Genomic DNA, 27,497 nt, shown 5'->3' with positions numbered 1-27,497 from the left:
GGCAATGTGATACATACATGTGTAGCCTGTAAATTCACCATTATGCCTCTGTCGCCCAGGGATGAGTGCTGGGTCAGGGTGAAAACTGAGACCGGTAGAAAGCAATCTGGTGTTTTCTCTTTTTTAGAAAATAAGTATAGTGCATGCTGTCAGGATCAAAGCACCTGTTGATAGTTTCAGGTTTTTGCTTGTTTCTACAGGGTAACGAGGAGATAGGCCAGATGGCAGGTGGGTGAGTGAGCAAGCAGAGCGCTTTCACAGGAGTCGCCCCAGGCACATGCTGCAACAAGAGAGTTTCAAAGCTATGCCTGACTTAGCTATTACTGAAGATGTATGTGATCAAAGATTGGTTAATTTCTCTTTAGTTATTAGTTTAATTTACTTATTGCTTTTACAGACTTTGTAGCCACATATGTACAAACCACATCAATATGACTATCTAATGAAAACATGATTGCGTGTGGAAGGGTTTGGAGGCTGCATACAGGTGCTTAGACAAGACTGAATACAAGGTAATGCTTTCATCAGTATTAGGCTACATGCACACGAACATAGTTTGTTTCAGTGTCCGTTCCGTTTTTTTTGCGGATAGGATGCGGACTCATTCATTTCAATGGATCCGCAAAAAATGCGGACAGGACACAGTGTGCTGTCCGCATCAGTATGTCCGTTCCGTAGCCCCGCAAACAAATAGAACATGTCCTATTCTTGTCAGTTTTAGGCATTGTTACAATGGATCCGCAAAAAAAAACAAAAAACGGATGGCATACGGATATCAGGTTTTTTTTTTGCGGATCCGCAATTTGCGGACTGCAAAACACATACGATCGTGTGCATGTAGCTATACAGAAATGATTTTAAAGCGAACCTTTCACCTGCATTTCACTTAATAAACTATCAAAAGTACCTTATAGATCATCCTCATTGTGTTATCATACAGTCTTGACCCGCTTTTCTGCCATGTATATGCATGAAAAAAATCGCCTTATAAAGTACTCACTCCAGGCTGTAACTCCCCTGCCCTAACCCCGCCTCTATGCAGTCTAATTGACACCCGGCTCAGTCGCCGTTGGACTCAAGCGCGATCCTGTAACTGAATCGCGCATGCGCCGTCCCCGATGCCTGCCTGTCTTCAAGATAGCAATCTAATTAAATCTGGGTTTGTCACATGTGTATATCTATGTATAGATAGATAGCCCCATGAAATATGCACAGTTTTTGACATATAATACCTGCTGAATATGATAACAATGCTCCAGATGATCACTGGCTTGCGATCTGCGGCAAGTCAACAGTGATCACGTGGACGCATGGAGCGTGAAGATCGGGGCGCGCGTGAGGAAGAGAAGACAGGCAGGCATCGGGGACGGCGCATGAGCGATTCAGTTACAGGATCGCGCTTGAGTCCGACGACGCATGCGCCGCCTGTACAAGCGCGGTCCCGGCGACTGAGCCGGGTATCAATTAGACTGCATAGAGGCGGGGTTAGGGCAGGGGGAACAGCCTGGAGTTACAGCCTGGAGTGAGGGAAGGGCTACCCCCTTGACTTCTAACGTGACTTGTGGAGCTGGAGAAGAGTACTTTATAAGGCGATTTTTTCATGCATATACATGGCAGAAAAGCGGACAAGACTGTATGATAACACAATGAGGATGATCTATAAGGTACTTATGATAGTTTATTAAGTGAAATGCAGGTGAAAAGGTTCTCTTTAAAGGGGTTTTCTAGGTGTTTAATATTGATTACCTATCCTCAGGATAGGTCATCAATACCTGATTGGTGGGGGATCTGACACCCAACAACCCCCAGTCAGCTTTTTAAGATACCATTTTGCTGCAGTAAGCACTCCACCGTCCATTGTATGGCGGCTGTGCTTGGTATTGCAGCTCAGCCCCATTTATTAGGTCATGTGACCAGTGACGTCACTGTCCTAAGAGGCCACCGAACTCATGAAGCACAGTGGCCTTTTCAAGCGGATCATCTGGAGAATCAGGCCCCCGACGATCTAATATTGATGATCTATCCTGAGGATAGTTCATCAATATTAAAACACCCGGACAACCGCTTTAAGGTTTTTATTGTAAATGCTGACCTCAACATGAAATACGCAGAACATTTTCTATAGACAAATTAGTCCAAAGTGAAACTTTTTGATCAATGCAGTACTCGTGATTCCTGGAATAAAGCAAATGCAGTGTTTCAGAAAACATCAACACATGCATTATAAATGGGCTGGGACCTTGGAGATGTAAGGTGAAGGGTCTCCTATTGCACTGTCTTCACGAATCCCTATAACTTACAGCCTGAACACTAACCGAGTGGTTTTATTATATACCCTGTAAAACACCAAAAAGATGGTGTGGTAGGATGTAGGCTGAGTTTACAAATGCAGATTTGGGTGCAGTTTTTAAAACAAACATGGGAGTGCATCCAAAAGTAAGAACAGTATAAGACTAAGGGCTCATGCACATGAACGTGTGCTTGCCAGGCCGGTGCTGCGGACCACAAGTTACGGTCCGCAGTGCACGGGCACCGTATGTGGACGCAGACCCATTCACTTACATGGGGTTCGCTATCTGCATCCAATGCTCCCCCGCAAAAGAGTAGTGCAGGCACAGACAGAAAACAACTGAGGCACTACAGAGTGCAGTTTCGTGCCTCAGTTCTGCACCGCACCTTCTGGATTGCGGATCCGTTCAAGTGACAACGGTCGTGTGTATGAGCCCTAAATTTTTTCAAACGGGTGTTAAAAAATGTCGGAAACCGGTGTCGTCTTAGCCCAAAAAATTGCTATTGCACGCTTAGTGAATGACCTCCAATGAGTCATTAAAGAAAAAACAGAAGCATGCCGAAGGATAGTCCGTTTTTCATTAATGCTTGTGTGGAGATGCTAGGTGTTAAAGGGGTTCTGCAGTTTTTTTAAACTGATAATCTATCCTCTGGATAGATCAGCATCTGATCGGCAGGGGTCCAACACGCGGGACCCCCGCCGATCAGCTGTTTGAGAAGGCAGAGGCGCTGGCAGTAGTGCCGTGGCCTTCTCGCTGTTTACCGCAGGCCCAGTGACGTCATGACTAGTATCACTGGCCTGGGCGGGGCTAAGCTCTGTTCACTTGAATGGAGCTTATCCCCTCCCAGGCCAGTGATACTGTAGTGACTTCGCTGGGCCTGCGGTAAACAGCGAGAAGGCCACAGCGCTACTGCCTTCTCAAACAGCTGATCCACGGGGGTCCCGTGTGTCGGACCCCCACCGATCAGATGCTGATCTATCAAGAGGATAGATCATCAGTTTAATAAAACTGCAGGACCCCTTTAAGGTGGATTTAGGTGGACTGAGGCTGAGCGGCCGATTGTCGGGAAGGAAGCGTTTTTCCCGACAGTCAGCTGCTCTTCCAGTGAAGGAGACCACGCATTTACATGCAGTGATCTCCTTCACTGTATGAGGACGAGGGATCGCTATAGCTCGTTCATCGGCAGCACATTTAGACGGCCAGATCAGGAACGACTATTCACAGGAATCGTCGTACCCGATAATTTGGACGATTATTGGTGTCTAAATGCACCTTTAGTCTTCCGTTTTTCTTATGGTGTAAGAAAAACACATGAAAACTGATGGCATCTATGCAGGAAATAAACCACAAGAACTTAACAAATTCACAGAAAATACTGAAGCAAAATTGAGACAAAATCTCAGTTTCACTGACAGAAGTGGAGTGGCTTTTGTATTGCTTGTCCAAAAGCTGCCTTTAAGGGCATTATCCAAGTTCTATAATGCCCTTCCCCGCATATGCCCGAGCCCCTTACAGAGGTTGTATGTCACGGTGCAGTGTGGGAGGAAAACTCTACACCGAACACCAATGGGAAGCGGGAACAGAAACTAGGCCTGGACACTGAAGTAAGGGAGGTTGTCACCTCCTAGAGCAACCCTAATGCAAGTCCTGACTAAGGGTACTTTCACACTAGCGTTTTTCTTTTCCGGCATAGGCTACTTTCACACCAGCGGCAGAACGGATCCGACAGGCTGTTCACCCTGTCAGATCCGTCCTGCCGCTATTTCGCCGTGCCGCTGGACCACCGCTCCATCCCCATTGACTATAATGGGACTAAAAGTACTGCATGTCCGACTTTTTAGTCCACCGCGAACTGCCGTGCTACGCCGGAGCTCTGTCCCCATTATAGTCAATGGGGACAGAATGGCGGCCCGGCGAAATAGCGGCAGGACGGATCCGACAGGTTGAACAGCCTGTCGGATCCGTCCTGCCGCTAGTTTGAAAGTACCCATAGAGTTCCGTCCTAGGGGCTCTATACCAGAAAAGAACTGATCAGTTTTATCCCCATGCATTCTGAATGGAGAGCAATCCGTTCAGGATGCATCAGGATGTCTTCAGTTCAGTCTTTGACTGATCAGGACAGAGATCAAACCGCAGCATGCTACAGTTTGATCTCCGGCCCAAAAAACTGAACATTGCCTGAATGCCGGATTCTGCATTTTTTCCATAGGAATGTATTAGTGCCAGATCCGGCATTCGAAATACCGGAATGCCGGTGCGCAGACCGAAAAACAGGTGAAAAAAATAAATGCTGAATCCCTTTTTCCGGATGACACCGGAAAGACGGATCCGGCATTTCAATGCATTTGTAAGACGGATCAACATCCTGGTCAGTCTTACAAATGCAATTAGTTGGCATACGTTTTGATGGATCTGGCAGGCAGTTCCGGCGACGGATCACTGCCACAAGTGTGAAAGTACTCTAACTATAAGTATGAACAGGCCTCGATGGTAGGGAAGTTCATACACCGGAACCTAGGGCCCTAACTCGCCCTGAAGAACCATGGAAATAGTGTTAGGACTAGAGACGACCCGTTCCTCCACAAGAAGGATTAGCCAGAATCTCCATTAGGCCTAGAAACAAAGGAAAGAGGAAGACAAAACACCCTCAGCAACAGGATAAATAGCACCTAGTAACCACACCTAGCCTAGGTACTTAAAGTGTTAATCATCAGAAAAATCGTTATGTAGCTGGCTGACAATAGCGATGTGCTAATGTCAGCAGAACATAACTGTATGACTTATAACTCCCTGCCTGCCGCCGTTCGTGCTAAATAATGACTTATAATATGCAAATGAGCCTCTAGGTGCTAGTGGGGCGTTGCTGCAGCACCTAGAGGCTCCGTCCTCTCAGTTTGGCACACCCTTATAAAGGTGATTGACATCCTCGGTCTCCTCCGTGCCCTGCAAATCCCACGACTGCGCCGTCCATTTTAGGATTAGGTGGAGGCGCAGTAAGTGCAGGACGCTCGCCTGCTTCCGTCCTTCACTCACTGCGCCTAATACTAAAATGGACGATGCAGGCGCAGGATTTGCGGGGCACGGAGGAGACCGAGGATGTCAATCACCTTTATAAGGGTGTGCCAAACTGAGAGGACGGAGCCTCTAGGTGCTGCAGCAACGCCCCACTAGCACCTAGAGGCTTATTTGCATATAAAAGTCATTATTTAGCACGAACAGCGGCAGGCAGGGAGATATGTCATACAGTTATGTTCTGCACATCGCTATTGTCAGCCAGCTACATAACAATTTTTCTGATGACAGAAACCCTTTAAAGGGGTTTTCCCATCTCAGACAATGGGGGCATATCGCTAGCACACTGGCCACCAATGTTGTTAATGCTATAGAGGGAGGGGGGGCCGATGGGGGGCGCACACTGTGCCACCAACGATTTATTACAATAGAGGGAGGAAGGGGGGGGGCGCACACTGTGCCACCAACGATTTATTACAATAGAGGGAGGAAGGGGGGGGGGGGGGGCGCACACTGTGCCACCAACGAATTATTACAATAGAGGGAGGAAGGGGGGGGGCCGCACTGGCCACCAATGATATTCAAACTGGGGAGGGGGGGGGGTCTGCCCCCTGCTGCCTGGCAGCCCTGATCTCTTACAGGGGGATATGATAGTACAATTAACCCCTTCAGGTGCGGCACCTGAGGGGTTAATTGTGCTGATCACGGCCCCCTGTAAGAGATCGGATACTGCTAGGCAGCAGGGGGCAGTCATGTACACAGTTTGTAGTATATTCTAACTAGAAGCGTCCCCATCACCATGGGAACGCCTCTGTGTTAGAATATACTGTCGGAAATGAGGTTTCACGTTCTAACTCATATCCGACAGTATATTCTAACATAGAGGCGTTCCCATGGTGATGGGGACGCTTCAAGTTAAAATATACCATCGGATTGGAGAAAACTCCGATCCGATGGTATAAAAGGGACTCCAGACTTTACATTGAAAGTCAATGGGGACGGATCCGTTTGAAATGGCACCATATTGTGTCAACGTCAAACGGATCTGTCCCCATTGACTTGCATTGTAATTCAGGACGGATCCGTTTGGCTCCGCACGGCCAGGCGGACACCAAAACGACTTTTTTTTCATGTCCGAGGATCCTCCAAAAATCAAGGAAGACCCACGGACGAAAAAACGGTCACGGATCACGGAAAAACGGGACCCCGTTTTGCGGACCGTGAAAATATACTGTCGTGTGCAATAAGCCTAACTTGGATAACCCCTTTAAGTGGAGGTGTAACCAGACATTTATGGTATATACTGTATGTACAATATGCAATAAATACATCAGTTGGTAATACCCCTTTAACTTTTATTTTCGGCCCTTGGAATTCTTTGTCCTACAATGTGGCCCCCAACCAGAAACGGTTGTGCACCCCTTCTTTAGGTGAATATGAACAAATTTGTAAATCCCTTTGATTAAAATTTTTTCATGCTATTCATTCTAAAATCTCTGCCACGAAGGGTCTCCCTTCTAGCAGTTTTGCTTTCCACTCACTGTTACTAAGTGAATCCCATCAGTGGGTGTGTTTTTCTTCTCTGGCTGGGTCTGGAGCTCAGTGTGCTTCTGAGCTCAGTGCAGAGGTCCCTTCCCCATCCAGGGCTCAGAGCTTGAACACTGCAGAATGCCCAGCTTCTCAGCTTGTTTATTAGGCAGCATCCCTCACTGGACTGACTCTGCATCAGTTTACAGTCCTTGTCCCGTCTTTGCTGTAATTGTGTTCTGGATCTTTCCCCTCAAACTGTCTTCTGTGACCTGCAATTGTTTTCCCGTCTCTGCCTTCATAATAATGTGTAATCTGTGTCCTAGATCTGTGTGCTGTGAATATAAACTGTCTCTTACACACCATGTTTGCCGAGGATAGAGGCAAGGATTAGGATGGGGCACACTGGTAATTGGCCTCGAAGTATGGGAAAGGAAGTCTACAGCAGTGTAGTACTGGCAGACTACCTGTATTAGGACACGCCCCAGACTTGAGCACTTCCGGATGCAGGGGCGGCCAGAAGTCAATAAAAGCAGATCAGAGCACTGGGGGAGGCTGGAATGGTCCCTACACTGTCCCCAGCAAAAGCAGAAGTTCATTTGTGAGAAGCTATAAAACTTAGTTACCCATTAAGGCAAAATATATGCTTCCCTTTTAGGCTAGTTTCACACTTGCGGCAGGACGGATCCGACATGCTGTTCACCATGTTAGATCCGTCCTGCGGCTATTTCGCCGTGTCCCTGGGCCGCCGCTCCGTCCCCATAGACTATAATGGGGACAGGGGCGGAGCTCCGGCGGTGCACGGCGAAAGCCGCCGGACTAAAAAACCTGACATGCAGTAATTTTAGTCCGGCGGCCTTTCGCCGTGCTGCGCCGAAGCTCCGCCCCCATCCCCATTATAGTCTATGGGGACGGAGCGGCGGCCCGGGGGCACGGCGAAATAGCCGCAGGACGGATCCGACATGGTGAACAGCATGTCGGATCCGTCCTGCCGCAAGTGTGGATACACTTTGGTTTTTAGCTAAAAAAAATTGCATAAAAATTGAATATGTGAGTCCAGTCTAAGGGCTCATGCACACAAACATATCTTTTGTCTGTGTCCGTTCTGGTTTTTTTTAGGCCTGTATGCGGAACTATTCCTTTCAATGGTGCCACAAAAAAGAAAAATGGAAATAACTACATGTGCATTTTCTACAAAAAAAATAAAAAAAATAGAACATTTCCTATTCTTTTCCATTTTGCGGAGAAAGGTAGGCATTGTTACAATGGATCCACAAAAAACAAACAATGTAATGTCATCCTTTTTTTGTGGACCGCAAAATACATACGGTAGTATGCATGAGCCCTAAGAGTCTGGCTAAGTGTGGAATATTTTGGTGTTGAAAATCCACAAGAAATCAACGTCAAAATCTACATGCGGATTTTGATGCAGATTTGCCCCAGATTTCACTACCTGCGTTGCAAAGGGTGAAATCCGTGGCAGAAATCTGCTGCAGTAATTGACATGCTGCGGATTTGATATCCATACTGCATGTCAAGTTATCTGTGGATTCTGTTGCAGAATTTTCCTCATATTTTAAAATCTCATTCTTTGCCTTTACTGTATATACTGGGGATTTTCTGCAAGCAGTTCCACTCCAGAAAATCTGTATTGCGTATTTGTGGCACCACACGTCGTATTTGTGGCATTTTTTGTATGCAGTTTTCTGAGCCAAAGCCAGGAGTAGAGTCAAAAGGAATGTAAAATATAAAGGAAGGACTTCTCTCCGCTGGATGCACTTTTGGCTTCAGCTCAACAACTGCATCAAAAACAAAATGTGTGATTCCATCCTCAGAACAGTACTGCGTCGCCATGCAAGCCATACTGGTATCATACTAATTGATTAGAACCAAATGGTTTATCTGGTGTTCATTGTTTATGGTTTTATTGGTTACCGGATGGCCATTTACAATGAACACCAAATAAACTGGTTCTAATCAATTACCGTATTTTTCGCCCTAAGACCCACCGGCCCATAAGACGCACCTAGGTTTTAGAGGAGGACAATAAGAAAAAAATATTTTTCATTACACCTCAGGTCAAACCATCAATCAGACCTCAGCTGACAGCCCCAATCAGACCCCCAATGTTAATAAGACCTCTGATAAGAGCCCCATGCCTCAACAGCCTCCATATTAGCCCCCATAATGCCTCTCAGCCCCATTATCAGCCATTATGCCTCTCGGCCCCCCCCCCCCCTCAAATTATCAGCCATTATGCCCCCAGCAGCCTCATTTTATAAAATAAAAAATCACTTGCCTCCCCTGCTCCTGGACGCTCCCAGGAGCAGGCGCAGCCTTCACAGCTGACAGCTGAGGACCAGGAAGCGGTGAGTACAGAGCCTTCACCGCTTCCTGGTCGTCCGGTACTAATGAGCGGTTCCATAATGGAAGCGCTCATTAGTATTCACCCCATAAGACGCAGGGGCATTCCCCCCCCCACACACTTTTGGGGAAAGAAAAGTGTCTTATGAGGTGAAAAATACAGTAATATGATCGCGCTGCGGCTTGCATGGCTTTGTGGTACTGCACTGTATGGCCGGACCTTTAGGGTACCTGAACTTGGGTGCAGGTTTACTAATAGAAAATCTGCACAGATTTCTACACCAAAAACCATATGTGTCACCTGCGGTTTTCGTTGCGGATCTGATGTGTTTTTGCCACATATCTCAAAGAGTGAAATCCGCACAACAAATCGCACAGTTGACATGCTGCAGATTTCAATTTCCGCACAGAAGAAAAAGGCAAAGTGTACATGAGACTTGATGAAAAACCGCATGTAATCCAGGTGCAGGTTTTCAGACAGAATTTCCGAGCATATTTTTGTGTGGATTTATCTGCGTTTCTGAACCAAAACCGCACCAAAATCTGAATGTGTTACTTGCGGATTTTGTTACGGTTTTGCCCCGATCTCACCCTTGGAAATTCTTGACTAGAAATTCTCAGAAATAATTGACATGATGCAGATTTCAAAATCCACATGGCAGGTCAATTTCCACTTTTTGTCAAATCTCATTCCCTTTGTGGTGCTGTATTGCGCTGCGGATTTTCATTCCTCCCCATGTGTTATTTAAAATGTGGATTGCAAATAGAAAGCAATGAGGAAGTTCTGAATGAGTTTTTGGCACAGACTGGCACAGACTTTGGGCGCAGAAGCCATGCCAAAATCCACACCAAAAATCCTCTGTTTGAATATACACACTGCGGATATTCCGCACACAAATCACACATTTTGCATGTGGTTTAACAGGCTGTCTCTCCCCGGCCAGGAGATTAAGGACTTAGGCTCCATTCACACGTCCGCAAAATGGGTCCGCATCCTTTCCGCAATTTTGCGGAATGAGTGCGGACACATTCATTCTCTATGGGGACGGAATGGATGCGGACAGCACACAGTGTGCTGTCTGCAGCCGCAATTGCGGAGCGCGGCCCCGATTTTGGGTCCGCAGCTCCGCAAAAAAACCGCAATTAGACTTACCGGTAATTCCGTTTCCTTGAATCCACCATGACGGCCCACATTGAGATTGACCCTTGACCTCTGTAGGGGCAGGAACACATAGAGAGTTTAAGAACCCCCCACCCCTCCACCTCCTCAGTGCTTTACAATTACCCGAAAGGTGGAACAAAAGTAAAAGGATATTGATTCATACCCTTAAACTCCTAAATAATCATCTGCATGTATATGCAACTTATAAACAAAAAACATATTTTTTTTTTTTTTTTTTTGGGAAGGGGAATAGTATGGGCCGTCATGGTGGATTCAAGGAAACGGAATTACCGGTAAGTCTAATTGCGGTTTTTCCATTTCATCCACCATGACGGCCCACATTGAGACATATCAGATAACTAAATGGGTGGGGATATCGCCTGTAAAACCTTCCGGCCGAAAAGAGCTTCATTCGCGTCCGGAAGATTAAGATGATAGTGTCTTACAAAAGTATTAGCGCTAGACCAGGTTGCGGCTTTACAGATCTGGTCCAGCGAGACCCCTCCTTTCTCGGCCCAAGAAGAGGCAGTGGCCCTAGTAGAATGGGCTTTAATATTACCAGGACTGGGTTTGTTCTGGATCTTGTAGCAGCATTCAATAGTGGATTTGATCCATCTGGCTATGGAAGACCTGGCTAACTTCTTTCCTTTATTTTTTCCTGAAAACTGAATAAGAAGGTTGTTATCCACCCTGAAATCTCTGGTAGAATCCAGGTAATGGATAACTATGTCCCTAACATCCAGGAGATGTAACCTATCTCTAGACCCTGTATGTTCGGACCTAGGGATAGAGGGTAGGAAGATCTCCTGCTCTAGATGGAAAGGTGAGACTACCTTAGGGAGAAACCCTGGGTCGAGAGTTAGACGGATATAATCTTTGCTAATCTGGAGGTAGGGCTCTTTACAAGAAAAGGCCTGGATCTCTCCAATGCGTCTGGCTGAGGTGATAGCGATCAGGAAGGCAGTTTTTAGAGAAAGGTGTTTTAAAGAGATCTCAGATAATGGTACAAATGGAGGTTTTGTTAGGCCCTCCAGGACGATGTTAAGATCCCAAGTCGGAGCTCTGGATCTCAGAGAGGGTCTCAATCTAGAAACTGCTCTGAAGAACCTCCTGATCCATCTATGGTTGGCCAGGCTGCAGTCATAGAAGGAGCTGAGGGCAGAAATTTGGACCTTCAGAGTACTAGGTCTCAGGCCTAACTCAAGGCCGCACTGTAGAAAGTCCAAAATTCTGTTGATGGGAGGAGAGGTGGTGTCTGGGTGCTCAACTCCTAACCAGGAACAGTATTTCTTCCAGATCTTAAGGTAGATGGAGGAGGTCACCTTTTTTCTACTCGCCCTCAGAGTAAGTATCACCTTCTCCGAAAGTCCTCTGCTTCTTAGTGTCTCGCTCTCAGGATCCAGGCTGACAGTCTGAATATGCCTGGGTCTGGATGAAGAAGAGGGCCCTGGACTAGAATATCCCTCTGGAAGGGAATCTCCCACGGATCTTCCAGCGATAGCTGTTTTAGAGTGGAGTACCAACTTCTCTTTGGCCACAGAGGGGCTATCAGGATGAGAGTAGTTGGTTCCTCCAGGAGCTTCTGGACGACCCGCGGTATTAGTGGTATTGGTGGAAAGGCGTAGGCTAGTTTCCATTTCCATTGTATTGACAGGGCATCGATTGCCCATGGACTGTCTCCTGGGTTTAGGGAGCAGAAACATTTTACCTGCGCATTTCTTCTGGAGGCGAATAAGTCTACCTCTGGACAGCCCCATCTTTCTGAGATCTTCTGGAAGATATTCCTGTTCAGAGACCATTCTCCTGGATCTACTGTCTTTCTGCTCAGAAAATCTGCTACTGCGTTTTCGCAGCCCCTTAGGTGGATGGCAGACAGAGATAAAGCGTTCTCCTCTGCCCAGGAGAAAATTCTTTTTGCTATCTCTCCAAGAGGCCGTGACCTTGTCCCTCCTTGGTGACGCAGATAAGCCACCGTTGTGGTATTGTCTGACATTATTCTTAGGTGTCGCCCTTTTAGAAGACACTCTCCCTTTAATAATGCCTCCAGGACTGCGTATAGCTCTCGGTAGTTGGAGGATCTGTGTTTTATCTCGGCAGGCCAGGTACCCTGTAGAAGATGATCTCCTATCTTTGCTCCCCAGCCTCCGAGGCTTGCGTCCGTGATTACTTGCACGGCGGGATGGTTCCGCCACTGAAGGCCTCCTAGCAGACGTCTTTTTACTTTCCACCAATCCAAGTCTGTTTTTACGGCCTGAGGGATCCGAAAAATCCTGTCTAGACTTACTTGTCTTCCGTCCCAGATAGTTAAGATCCAATTTTGGATTACTCTTGTGTGGCTTTGGCACCATGCCACTGAGGGAATGCAGGCGGTTAGGCTTCCCAGGAGACTCATGGCCTTTCTGATGGAGCAATTGCGAGCCCTCTGGAATGTTCTGATCTTCACTGTCAGTGCAGTAGCCTTGTCCTGAGGGAGGAAGGTCATCAACAGGGACGAATCTAGTTCCACACCCAGGAACTTTATTCTCATGGACGGGGTTAGGGTGGATTTTTTTGTATTTATAATCCAGCCAAGGTTTTTTAAGAATTCCGAGAATCTTTGGGTTGCCAGAAGGTTCTCGGATTCTGTCTTGCCCAGAATTAAAAAGTCGTCGAGATATGGAATGATTGTGATTCCTTCCTGACGAAGGTAGGCCACCATCTCTACCACGACTTTTGTGAAGACCCTGGGGGCCGAGGAAATACCGAAAGGGAGGGCGACATATTGGAAGTGATGGATAGACCTGTCTGGTCCTCTTAGAGCGAATCTTAGATATTTTTGCGAAAGATGATGGATGGGGACATGGTAGTAAGCGTCCTTTAGGTCGATTGACGACATGAACGCCCCTTCTGGAATCAGAGGGATTGTGGATGGGATGGTCTCCATCCTGAACCTCCTGTATAGAATAGACCTGTTTAGGGGTTTTAGGTTTATTATCGTGCGAAAGGATTGGTCTGGTTTTTTTACTAAAAAAAGACTGGAATAAAATCCTCTCCTTTCCTCCGAGATGGGAACCTTTTGAATTACCCCTAGCTCTAAGAGGTCCTGGACGCCCTGCCAGATTTTTGGAAGATCTGATCTGCTCTGAGGTGTGATGCAGAATCTTCTCGGGGGGACTGATGTGAACTCTATCCTGTAACCGTGAGAGATTACATTTAGCACCCAGCGATTTGAAGTTACCTGACTCCAGGAGGATAGAAAACCCATCAGTCGCCCCCCGACCCTGGCGTCATTGTTGTTTATTTTGCCTATTCTGGGGATTGAGGATGAAGCCTCTTCCTCTCCCTCCTTTGGGATAGCTCCATCGGCCGGACTTCCCTTTCCCCCTGTAGGATCTCTGCTGGGGTTGGTACTGACGAAAGGGCTTCTTTTTTGGTTCTTTGTCCTCTGGAAAACCCTTCTTTTTGTCTGCTGCTCCCTCTAGGATTTTATCCAGAGTGGGGCCGAAGACAAATTCCCCTGAAAAGGGGATAGAACAAAGCTTGGCCTTGGATGCCTTGTCTCCTGACCAGGCCTTCATCCATAAAGCCCGTCGGGCTGCATTAGAGAGAGCAGCATCCTTGGCGGAAAACCGGATGGACTCTGCAGACGCATCGGCCAGAAAAGCTGTGGCGGAGCGGAGAAGGGGGAGAGAGTCCCTGATCTCTTCTCTTGGAGTCTTATTTTTTAGATGTTCGTCCAACTCTCCTAGCCATATATACATCGCTCTGGCGACGGAGGTAGCAGCAATATTAGTTTTTACCCCAAACATAGCTGACTCCCAGGATTTTTTTAGGAGGCCATCTGCCTTTCTATCCATAGGATCGACTAGCTGAGAGGAATCCTCAAAGGGTAGGGCGGTCTTTTTTACTACTTTGGCCACCTGTAGATCGACCTTAGGCGTCTGGTTGTATATCTTGCTTTCAGCCGGGTCAAAGCAGAGCCTATTCCTGAATTCTTTGGGAACGCCAAGCCTTTTTTCTGGATCTGACCACTCCTCCAATATCATTTCTTTTATATTTTCATTAATGGGGAAAACAATAGAGGACTTAGATCTGAGACCCCCAAACATCTCATCCTGCACCGTACGGGGCCTAGGAGTATCTTCAATGCCCATAGTGGACCTGACCGCACGTAGCAACTCCTCCATCTCGTCAGCCGAAAAAAAGTATTTTTTATCTTCTTCTAGAATTTCCCCGTCCGACAAGGGTTCCTCATTAGGAAATTGTCTGGATGAGGCGGAGGCCACTTCAACCTCTTCGCCCTCAGAAGAGGAAATAACGGACAGTTTGCGTTTCTTAGAAGGGATGGGGTTGCTGGAGGGGGTAGACAAGGTGGCTAAAGAGGACTTAATCTCGTCTGAAATAAAAGACTTCATTTCCGAGAGTATATCTGGTTGCTCTTCCTTCCAAATTTCCGTAGTGCAAGGTTTGCACAGCCTCTTTTTATAATTTTCAGGGAGACGCTTGGAACAAGCACAGCATTTTAAGGGTTTTGTTTTTGTTTTTAACTCCTTGCTGCCCTGCAGAAGGAAGCAACCAGATATCCCAGCATTAGTAATTCAGATTAAAGAACTGAAATATATACCCCCCAGAAGGGGACTCACGGTACTGGTGGCAGAAGGATCAGGACCCTCCTGGCGGGGAGCAGGTGTCTCAGACATCGCGGTGTAGCAGGCGAGGGGCCGAAAGGAACCGCGGTCTTCTCTTTTTAAAATTCCCGGCGTCTGACGTCATCTAGCTGCGCCCTGTTTGATGGCATAGGCCTGCGCCGCACCAGCCTACTAAGAGGTACGTGCGTCGCCCGGCCCGCCCATAGAGACGCTCCATGCGCCGTACCTGCTCCCCCTGCCGGACGCTAGAACTCGGCCCTCCTCCAGAAGGAAAGGACGCCGAGCACAGCGCGCGATGATCCGAGAAGCCGGCACCTCCAACTGCTTCCTCAAGGAGGGAAGGGAGTCTGAAGGTATGGGGAGGACCGCAGGCCTCAGCATAAGCCGAGACGAGGGTCCTCGATGCTCCTAGCTGGCCAGCCTTAGCTCCTGCCGCGGGAGGCCAGCTGGAGAACCTGTAAAGAAAATAAGGTTGTTTTATCCTCCATGAAGGAGGAACTCTCCACATGTTGGCCCCTGTAGGGGCAGGAAAGCACTGAGGAGGTGGAGGGGTGGGGGGTTCTTAAACTCTCTATGTGTTCCTGCCCCTACAGAGGTCAAGGGTCAATCTCAATGTGGGCCGTCATGGTGGATGAAATGGAAAGATAGAGCATGTCCTATTCTTGTCCGCAGCTTGCGGACAAGAATAGGCATTTCTATGGGGGTGACGGGCTGGTGTGTTGCGGACCCGCAATACACCACGGACGTGTGAATGTAGCCTTACTCCACTGATAGGAGCTATGCTACAAATGCTGTCATATGCATAAGTGGGCCAAGGAGACGCAGCTCGTAGATGGAATAGATCTATGCTGCAATATCTCAAGAAACTAATAATAAAAGTAATGTAATAAGTGCTGTTGTGCCTACTGGGGGGAATGGTTGGAGCTTCTGTGTCTGCTGAGGAAACGGGGGTCTACACTGGTGACAGTATACTGGGGATCCTCAAGTGATGTATAAGACCAGCAAGTTGAATGAGATAAGCTCGCATGTGTCAGTGAGAGGGCCGGTTCTGGCCTCCCCTCCTCTGACAGGATTGTCCAGCATTATAATGATTTATAAGGCCTCACGCACACGGCCGAGAGCGGTCCGTGGTAACCCGGCTCGGATTCCTGCTGACAGCAGGAGCGCACAGCGTCATTGGTTGCTATGACGCCGTGCGCTTCATGCAGCCGCTGCTGTACAGTAATACACTCGTATGATCTATACGAGTGTATCACTGTACAGCAGCGGCGGCATGAAGCGCACGGCGTCATAGCAACCAATTACGCCTTGCTCTCCTGCTGTCAGCAGGAATCCCAGCCGGGTTACCACGGACCGCTCTCGGCCGTGTGCGTGAGGCCTTATACTGTGTGACCCAGAGTCCTGGAATCAACTGTATTAGGCCTCTTGCACATGACTCTATGACTTTTTCAGTATTTTGCGGTCCGCAAAAAATACGGATGACGTCCGTGTGCAGTCCGTTTTTTGCAGAACAGAACAGCTGGCCCCTGATAGAACAGTACTATCCTTGTCCGTTATGCGGACAATAATAGTACGTGTTCTATCTTCGAACGGAAATACGGAAACGGAAGGCATACGGAGTACCTTCTTTTTTTGTGGATCCATTGAAATGGTTCCGTATACGGAACGCAAAAAACAAAACTTAACCCCTTAGGGACTTAGGACGTACCGGTACGCCACGTTTGCCGAGTCCTTAAGTTTAAAAGTAGATTGCGGCGCGGGTTAATTGTGACAGAATGCCCGCTGAAATCATTCAGCGGGCATCCTGTCACAACGCGGGGGGGTACACACAGTATTACTCATACAGCCAATGCATTCCAATACAGAAGTATTGGAATGCATTGTAAAGGATTAGACCCCCAAAAGTTCAAGTCCCAAAGTGGGACAAAAAAAAAAAGTTTTCCCCAAAAAAAAATTTAAGTTTCAAGTAAAAATAAACAAAAACGTCATTTTCCCCAAATAAAGTAAAAAATAGTATGTCCATTCCGTGGTCTTGCAAAAAAATAACATCCTATTCTTGTCTGTTTTACGTACAAGGATAGGACAGTCCTATAGTGGGCAGGACGTTCCATTTTGCAAAATGCAGAACTCAGAGCCTGTATCCATGTTTTGCGGATCCGCAATATGCGGACTGTAAAAACAGCTACAGCCGTGTGCATGAGCCCTGATGCCGTGAGATCCTGTCAGAGGAACGAGACCCGCTACAACTTCTGTGTATGGGCTAGGGCAGATCAGCCGCAAACTCATCAGCTGAAAACTGGTCAAATGCACTCCAGATGTGCCTCCTACTCATCCATGTATTGTACCCCGTTCCCATTGATTTATGGCTACTTTCACACCTGCGTTCAGGTGTCCGCTCGTGCGCTCTGTTTGAAGGGGCTCACGAGCGGCCCCGAACGCATCCGTCCGGCCCCAATGCATTCTCAGTGGAGGCGGATCCACTGAGAATGCATCCGCCTGCCAGCTCTCAGCCTCCGCTCCGCTCAGTGAGCGGACACCTGAACGCTGCTTGCAGCGTTCGGGTGTCCGCCTGGCCGTGCGGAGGCGAGCGGATCCGTCCAGACTTATAATGGAAGTCAATGGGGACGGATCCGCTTGAAGATGACACTATATGGCTCAATCTTCAAGCGGATCCGTCCCCCATTGACTTTCAATGTAAAGTCTGAACGGATCCGCTCAGACAACTTTCACACTTAGAAATTTTTCTAAGTTATAATGCAGACGGATCCGTTCTGAACGGATGCAAACGTCTGCATTATCGGAGCGGATCAGTCTGATGAAACATCAGACGGATCCGCTCTGAACGCTAGTATGAAAGTAGCCTATATGGAACACCACTAACAAATCTGCTTGAAAGAAGTAAAATGGCATAAGTGTTTTTAATCAGCTGCTGAAAAACTGTACCGTGTGCACCTGGTCTAGTTGTCCTTTACATTGAGACGGCGTGTAGATTACGCAGTGGAAACTGACTGAATCAGTGGACTGGGCCATACAACATATTGGGGAAGATTTGTCAAAACTGATGTAAAGGAAAGTTGTCTTAGTTGCCCATAGCAACCAATCAGATTCCCCTGTTCATTTTTCAGAAATTCTTTGGAACATGAAAGGTGGAATCTGATTGGCCAGCTCAGCCAGTTTTCCTTTACACCAGTTTTGATACATTTCCCCCATTGTTGTTGGCTTCTTGACCTAGCTCTGATTTGTCTAGGCCTTTGTAAGGGCTCATGCACACACACATTTTTTTGTCCGTGTCTGTTTCCTTTTTTATTTTGGCAGCCTGAATGCGGACCCATTCACTTAAAAAACAGAAATGACTCGGTGTGCATTCCGTGTCCACATGTCCGTCCCGAACGAGCCCTAAGTGAGAGTGTTCACTTCACTATCATTTTCCATTCTTATCCATCAGAAGAACAGAAAAATAAAGAAAAAAAAATGGATCCTGTGCGTCGGTTATGCACATTTGGCATCCGTTTTCTCCTTGTGCGGTCGTTAGATTTGTCTAATACAGTATGGCTTGTCATAAATTAGGCGCATCTGTGGCAGTCCTTGTGCTTGGTGTAATAACTACACCAGCTCCTGGCTGTAGTTTTTCGCTAAAATGTACACCTGTTTCCAGGCGTAAAATGTTAGTACATTTGCCAGAGCTGGAGCCTCGGCGCAACTGGTGGACAGAAAACCAGCCGTGCAACTAAATATTGTTACATGGCCGGATAAAAAAAAAAAAGGGGACCTACAACTATTTTACACCTAAAGTAGCTGCAAGTCCCTTAGTAAATGTGCGCCACTATAGTCACCACATCTATCACGTAATTAGTTCACCACTTGTTATGGTGATAGATATGGTGTTGAAGACGAAAGACAGGGGGGTCATGTATGAATATTTTTATCCTGGCTTTTGGCATAAAAATAGTCACAGGGACCTTTTTTGAGCGCCCACATGACAATATTTTGTCACACGTCACTCTCCACTATCTTGCCATTTGGGAGTGACAGGTACGTGACCTGGTGCATTTACGATCTTTTACGCCTGGAAACAGACATAAGGCCTAGTTCACACTCCAGTGGTCAGGGATTTCCATCAGTGATTGTGAGCCAGAATGGCATCTACAAAGAGATAAAGTATATGTCACGGTGGGGAGTGGGGGTACAGGGACGACTCCCCCCCAATGTCACCAGGTACTAGGCCGTAGGCAGGGAAAAGGGAGCTGGTCACCTCCTAAAGCTTCCCTAAAATAGCCCTAGTCTCCTGGCTGTATGAGCCGCCTTCAATGGTAAGGGAGCTCATACCCACGAACCTAGAAGTCTAGGAATCCCTGCATCGCCCTCAACATCGTGACAGGGCAGGGACCTCCTGTTCATCCATCACCACGGATGAAAGGCGCCTCCAGCGGCCGACAAGGAGAAAGACAAAGCAGCCACTGCGCGGCAGGTAAGACGACAATGTAACAACGGAACATCAAACACTTACCTGCCGCAGCAAAACAACCTGGACCCCCATGCAGACACCGAAGCAAGGTGGCTCCAGGCAAGGCTGCTAATGTCTTTAGGTTCACCCCTCCGGGAAACCAATGGGACCCCCTTTCGGAGGTAACACAAGGGAGACGTCTTACACACATGCAGGGACAAACACCAACAACATCCCAGACATGCAACCACAAACAAGACGTACAACAAATCTCCAACACAAACCCCCACTATAAACGACACACCAGGAGGGGAAGGAAGACAAGGAGGAAACACTCAGGAGGACATCGCTAATAAACTTGATGTAAAACTAGGCTGGACCTCAGATCTTATCCAAGTACAGCTCAAGCATCTCACATGGAAGGCAAACAAACCAAAACTGATCTCAGTCTCCAAGCAAGAGTATATAAGGAGACCAGAGACCACACCCAACTCACCACCTTGCTCCAGCCAGAATATTAACCCCACACACAGCAGGGAGACCCTACTTAAAGGGGTATTGCACACACAGGCAAAAGGTAACAGGTTGCCGCAGACAACAGCATGCATGGCCAGCATGTCGCGGTGCACACAGCAAAACCTGTAACACTGCCACAACATGCCAAAACGGCAACAGGGTCACGGTGTACACCATAGGCCGTGACAGTATCAGGCCTCATGCACACGGCCGTTGTTTTGGTCCGCATCCGAGCCGCAGTTTTGGCGGCTCGAATGCGGACCCATTTACTTCAATGGGGCCACAAAAGATGCGGACAGCACTCCATGTGCTGTCCGCATCCGTTGCTCCGTTCCGTGGTCCGCGAAAAAAATATAACATGTTCTATTCTTGTCCACGCTTTGCGGACAAGAATAGGCAGTTATATTAAAGGCTGTCCGTGCCAGTCCGCAAAATTGTGGAACGCACATAGACGCCATCCGTGTTTTGCGGATCTGCGGTTTGCAGACCGCAAAACACACAACGGTCGTGTGCATTAGGCCTAAGGGAAAGATCTTCTCCTGTTCTGTGTTTGGACCCGCACCTGGTTTTGGCTCACCGTCACTGATGGAAATCACTGACCAAATAACTGAAGTGTGAATTAGGGCTGTTTCACACGAGCGAGTCCATTGCGGGAATCACTCGCTGTGTGTGAGTGTGATCCTCCGCTCTGGACTTGCAGGAGCGCACGGCATTATCATGATTTATAATGCTATGTGTCTCTGCATGGCCTTATTTCTACAGAATCATACCGACAGCTTTATGTCAGAGACACATAGCATTATAAATCATGATAATGCCGTGCGCTCCTGCAAGTCCAGAGCGGAGGCTCACACTTACACACGAAGCGTGATTCCCGCAATGGACTCGCTAGTGTGAAACAGCCCTTGGGGTTGTCACCTTTCCCCTCAAAAAATACCGACCAAATTTAGCCACACCCCAAAAGGGGGTGTGGTTTTGGGGGTGCAGCTTAACATGGGCGTTAAGGCACTATCATACTGTGGCTCCCAGTAATATTAATGCCCCCATTAGTGCCCCACAGAATTAATATTGCTCCCATTAGTTCCCCCAGTAATATTAATGCCCCCATTAGTGCCGCACAGAATTAATATTGCTCCCATTAGTTCCCCCAGTAATATTAATGACCCCATTAGGCCTCTTTCACACGGGCGTTGCGGGAAAATGTGCGGGTGCGTTGCGGGAATTCCGCGCGAGTGCAAAACATTGTAATGCGTTTTGCACTCGCGTGAGAAAAATCACGCATGTTTGGTACTCAAACCCGAACTTCTTCACAGAAGTTCGGGCTTGGGATCGGTGTTCTGTAGATTGTATTATTTCCCCTTATAACATGGTTATAAGGGAAAATAATAGCATTCTGAATACAGAATGCAAGGTAAAATAGCGCTGGAGGGGTTAAAAAAAATAATTAAACTCACCTTAGTCCACTTGATAGGGCAGCCGGCATCTCCTTCTGTATTCTTTCTTTAGGACCTGGGTAAAGGACCTTTGATGACGTCACTCCGGTCATCACATGATCCATCACCATGGTAAAAGATCATGTGACGTACCATGTGATGACCGGAGTGACGTCATCAAAGGTCCTTTACCCAGGTCCTAAAGAAAGAATACAGAAGGAGATGCCGGCTGCGCTATCAAGTGGACTAAGGTGAGTTAAATTATTATTATTATTTTTTTAACCCCTCCAGCGCTAGTTTACCTTGCATTCTGTATTCAGAATGCTATTATTTTCCCTTATAACTATGTTATAAGGGAAAATAATAATAATGATTGGGTCTCCATCCCGATCATCTCCTAGCAACCGTGCGTGAAAATCGCACCGCATCCGCACTTGCTTGCGGATGCTTGTGATTTTCACGCAACCCCATTCACTTCTATGGGGCCTGCGTTGCGTGAAAAACGCAGAATATAGAGCATGCTGCGATTTTCACGCAACGCACAAGTGATGCGTGAAAATCACCGCTCATGTGAACAGCCCCATAGAAATGAATGAGTTGGTATTCAGTGCGGGTGCAATGCGTTCAACTCACGCATCGCATCCGCGCGGAATACTCGCCCGTGTGAAAGGGGCCTTAGTGCCAGTAAAAGTAATGCCCTTATTAGTACTCCTCAGAATAAATGCCCCCCAGTAAAAATAATGCCCCCAGTAAAAATAATGCCCCCATTAGTGTGCCCCAGTAAGAATAATGCCCCCCAATAAGAGTAATGCCCCAATTAGTAACCCCTTCTTTGCTTCTGCAACAAAAAAAATGATCTCACCTCCTCCATTTGCTTGTGCGGTGAATGCTCACTGCTGACTGGAAGCTCAGGACAGGACCTGCGCTCCAACGTGATCACATCTCGCAGGTCCTGCACATCCAGTCAGTAGTGAGTGTTTTCCGCAGCGCAAGCAAATGGAGGAGGTAAGTTCTTTTTTTTTTTCTAACACAAGTCGGGGGGGGGGGGGGGGGGTAAAGGCTGTACTAATTGGCGCCCCACAATGGAAGTGCTCATTAGTAACAGGCCCTGTACAAAAATACCGGCAATTAATATTGCCAGTAGAAGAAAATGACCGGCACCTGCAGGGGCACTTCATTTTGCGGACAAGGATAGGACACTTCCACAGAAGTTAAAAAATAAATAGTGGCATGCAGATTCATAATTTATGGACTGCAAAACGCGGCTGCGTGCATGATCCCTAAAAAAGGAGTAAAGACTCCATGTGCACAGACTGCCAGCGGTGCACCTAATTTATGACCAGGCCTGAGCCTCCACGTAAATGAGGTGCTTTCTCCACCAGCGCAGGGGAAGCAAAGATTGTCATAAAAGGCCGTTCTATGTGCCAAAAACCTGTTACCTTCCTTGAACAATGGGCAAGGCAATTGGGACAGATCTATGAAAATTCTCTAAACGGTAAGGTCTTTGTTGCCTATAGCAACCAATTACAGCACAGCTTTCATTTTTCAAGAGCAGAATGCGAAATGAAAGCTGTGCTGCAATTGGTTGCTATGGGCAAGAAAAAGTTTTTTTTTTCCCCTTTTAGATGGTTTCATAAAATCTCCAGTATGATGTTTTAGTTTGACATATTCCTGGGAGTGGACCCCACTGTTGAAAACAGAAGGCAGTTTACTGACGTTGTGGAACTACAGATCTCAGCATGCCATAGGACAGTAGTAGTGGTGCGTGGAGCATTACTTCCTGCCAGGAGTGAGCTCCGCTCCGTCTGATCTGCAGTGTACTGCCGGCATAGCGCCACCGTTGCCATGGAGAGGGGCCGGCTGTGTGCTATGACGTCACATGCCAGGAGCGCGGGAGAATTTGGCGGTCAGTGTAGCGCGCTGTGACGGCCGTGTGATCGCTCACCTCTTGTCCCTGGAGAAGCATTACTGTAACCACCTGAGTCTGTACAGTGCAGGCGGGTATAACAAGAGCTGCTGCGTCCTCTAGCCCCCCCATGGAACAAGCGGCACTGCACTGAGCTGTATGGAATAAGGAGGGAAACCTATCAAACCTGGTGCCCATAGCAACTAAACAGCTAGCTTTCATTTTGCAAAGGAGCAATGAAAAATAAAAGGTAAATTCTGATTGGTTGCTACGGGCAACTAAAGCAGTTTTCCTTTACACCAGTTTTGATAAATCCCCTCCCCCACTGTGTTCTGCTACCCGTATTCCCATTGGACCATGGCCCCCAGTTCAAGACAGCAGAGAAATTCTTAAAGCTTCACTGGTGGTTTAACCCCTTACTGACCAAGCGTTTTTCTTCCTTTTCATTATCATCGCCTTCCAAGAGCTATACCTTTCTTTCTTTTTTTTTTTTTTTTTTCAAATCGATGTAGCCGTATGGGGGCTTGTTTTTTGCGGTACATGTTTTTAATGGTGCCATTTTGGGGTACCTATAACTTTCTGGGAGGGAAATGTGAAAAAACAGCAAAATTAGCAGCGTTCATCTTTCAGTATAAATAACATAATATCTTCTCTGGGTCGGTACGATTACAGCGATACCCAATACATATAGTTTTTATTTTTACGGTTTACTACTTTTGTGCAATAACCCCTTTTAAAAAATAAATAAAAATAAAGTAGATCTTTACACCACATCCCAAGACCCATAACTTTTTTTTATTTTTCTATCTATGGAGATGTGTGAGGGTTTGATTTTTGCCTTGTAGTATTCATTGGTATCATTTTGGGATAAATAACACTTTTTGATCGCTTGTTATAAAAAAATTTCAGTGGTGACAGAATAAATTAATGATTCTGGCAGTTTTTTTTTTTATCGTAGGGGATAATTTACATGATATTTGTTTAGTGCTGGTTGATACAGACGCAGCAATACCAAACGTGGGGGAGATTTTATTTTTGCAATTTTTTTCATTGAAAAGCGTGTTTTTAATGTGAAAAAAACCGTTTATTTTAATTGGAGTTTTCCCCCCCCTTTTTTTTTTTTTAGCCAGTTAACCCCTTCAACCCCAGGCCTGTTTTCACCTTCCTGCCCAGGCCATTTTTTGCAAATCTGTCATATGTAACTTTATGTAGTAATAACTTTGGAACGCTTTAACTTATCCAAGACATTCTGAGATTGTTTTTTCGTGACACATTGTACTTCATCATAGTCATAAACTTGAGTCAATATATTTCACCTTTTATTTGTGAAAAAATCCCAAATTTACCAAAAATTTTGAAAAATTCCCAAATTTTCAAATTTCTATTTCTCTACTTTTATAATAGATAGTGATACCTCATATAATAGTGATTACTTTGCATTTCCCATATGTCTACTTAATGTTTGAATCATTTTGAAAATGAAATTTTATTTTTTGGGGACGTTACAAGGCTTAGAAGTTTGGAAACAAATCTTGAATTTTTCGGGAAAATTTCCAAAACCCACTTTTTAAGGACCAGTTCAGGTCTGAAGTCACTTTGTGAGGCTTACATAATAAAAAAAACACCCAAAAATGACCCCATTTTAGAAACTACCCCCCTCAAGGTATACAAAACTGATTTTACAATCTTTGTTAACCCTTTAGGTGTTCCACAAGAATCAATGGAAAATGGAGTTGAAATTTCAGAATTTCACTTTTTTTGGGCAGATCTTACATTTTAATCAATTTTTACCAGTAGCAAAGCAAGGGTTAACAGCCAAATAAAACTCAATATTTATTACCCTGATTCTGCGGTTTAAATAAACATCCCACATGTGGTTGTAGTAAACTGATGTAAGGGCACACGGCCGGGCACAGAAGTAAAGGAACACCATATGGTTTTTGGAAGGCAGATTTAGCTGAACTGGTTTTTAGATGCCATGTCCCATTTGAAGCCCCCCTGATGCACCCCTAGAGTAGAAACTCAAAAAAAGTGACCACATTTTGGAAACTACGGGATAAGGTGCCAGTTTTATTGGTACTATTTTGAGGTACATATTTTTAATTGCTCCATATTACATATTTTTTGGGCAAGGTAACCAAAAAATTTATGTTTTGGCACCGTTTTTTTTTTTTTTTTTTAACATTCATCTGACAGGTTAGATCATGCGCTTTTTTTATAGAGCAGGTTGTTACGGACGCAATGATATCAAATATGTCTACTTTCTATGATGTTTGTTTCAGTTTTACATAATAAAGCATTTTTTAAAACAAAAATTAGGTTTTTGTATTTCCATTATTTTTTTTTATTTTTCTGAGTTGACGTTTTTATTGGTACCATTTTTGGGTACATATAATTTTTTTGATCATTCATTATTACACTTTATGGGGCAAGGTGACCAAAAAATTGGTTGTTTTGGCGCAGTTTTTATTTATTTTTTACAACGTTTAGCTCAGGGATTAGGTCATGTGACTTTTTTATAGAGCAGATCTTTACGGACGTGGCAATACCTAATATGTCTACTTTTTCTTATTTATTTAAGTTTTACACAATAATAGCATTTTTGAAACCGAAATAATGCTATTTTAGTGTATCCATAGTCTGAGAGCCATAGCTTTTTTATTTTTTGACCAATTCTCTTAGGTAGGGTTTCATTTTTTTGCGGGATGAGGTGACTGTCTGATTGGTGCTATTTTGGGGGGCATGCGCCTTTTTGATCACTTGCTGTTGCAATTTTTGTGATGTAATGTGACAAAAATGGCGCTTTTTTTTTTTTTTTTTACACTTATTTATTTACGATGTTCACCTGAGTGGTTAGGTCATGATATTTTTATACAGCTGGTTGTTACGGATGTGGCGATACCTAATGTGTATATATATTTTTTTATATGTATTTCACTTTTGCACAATACTAGCAGTTTTGAAACAAAAAAATTATGTTTTAGTGTCTCCATGTTCTGAGAGCTATATTTAAAAAAAAAAATAATAATAATTTGGGGCGATTGTCTTAGGTAGGGGCTCATTTTTGGCGGGATGAGGTGACTGTTTTATTGATACCATTTTGTGGGACATACGCCTTTTTAATCGCTTGGTGTTGCACTTTTTGTGATGTAGGGTGACAAAAATTGCTTTTTTTTTTACAGTTTTTTTTAAATTTTTTTATGGTGTTTATCGGACAGGGTGGATCATGTAATATATTTATAGAGCCGGTCATTACGGACGCAGCGATATGTGTGTTTTTGTTTTTTCATTTTTTTATTATTAAATAAGGGCAAAGGGTCATTTTTTTTTTTTTTTAAATGCAGAATGCACGTGGCTTTTTTGTTTTCTTTTTTTTCGCATTGGTATCGAGTATCGCAATACATTTTTATGGTATCGAAACCGAATCAAAATTTTGGTCTCGCAACAACTCTACCAGGATGTGCCCACTTTATAGTAGTTATGCCCAGATGTGCCTGCTGCAGTGATATTATATCATGAAAGTAGGGCATTTAAGTAGAAGAAGCAATGGTGATTTCCTCATGTGCCACAATTTATTGGAACAAAAGCCAACATTTTGTGGCTATACCGCCACAAATATTTCAATTTCTGAATAACTCGTCATATGGCATCAATTACAGCTTGACAACGATGTCTTATGCTGTTCACAAGTCGACTTATTGTCTGCTGAGGCATGGCATCCCACTCTTCTTGAAGGGCGGCCCTCAGGTCCTTGAGGTTCTGGGGTACAGAGTTAGGAGCCTCTACACGACGACTCAGCTGATCCCAAAGGTTTTCAATGGGATTCAGGTCTGGAGAAAGTGCAGGCCACGCCATTTGAGGTACCCCAGTAGGGCTGTCACGATGCCAAAATTTTGATTCGATTTCAATACCGTTAAAAAGTATTGCTATACTCGATAGCACGCGAAAAAAAAGCCACGTGCATTCTGCATTTTCTGGAACGTCCAGCACATAGTAGAACAGTCCTATCCTATTTTTTGGGGGAACAAGGTGACAAAAAAAATGGCGAATTGCGCGTTTTTTTTAGGCTACTTCCACACCTGCGTTCAGGTGTCCGCTCGTGAGCTCCGTTTGAAGGGGCTCACAAGCGGCCCTGAACGCAGCCGTCCGGCCCTAATGCATTCTCAGTGGAGGCGGATCCGCTGAGAATGCATCCGCCTGCCAGCGTTCAGCCT

The sequence above is a fragment of the Bufo bufo genome, chromosome 5 (genome assembly GCF_905171765.1).
Source record: "Bufo bufo chromosome 5, aBufBuf1.1, whole genome shotgun sequence".
Lineage (NCBI taxonomy): Eukaryota > Metazoa > Chordata > Amphibia > Anura > Bufonidae > Bufo > Bufo bufo.
Note: the sequence above shows the minus strand (reverse complement) of the source record.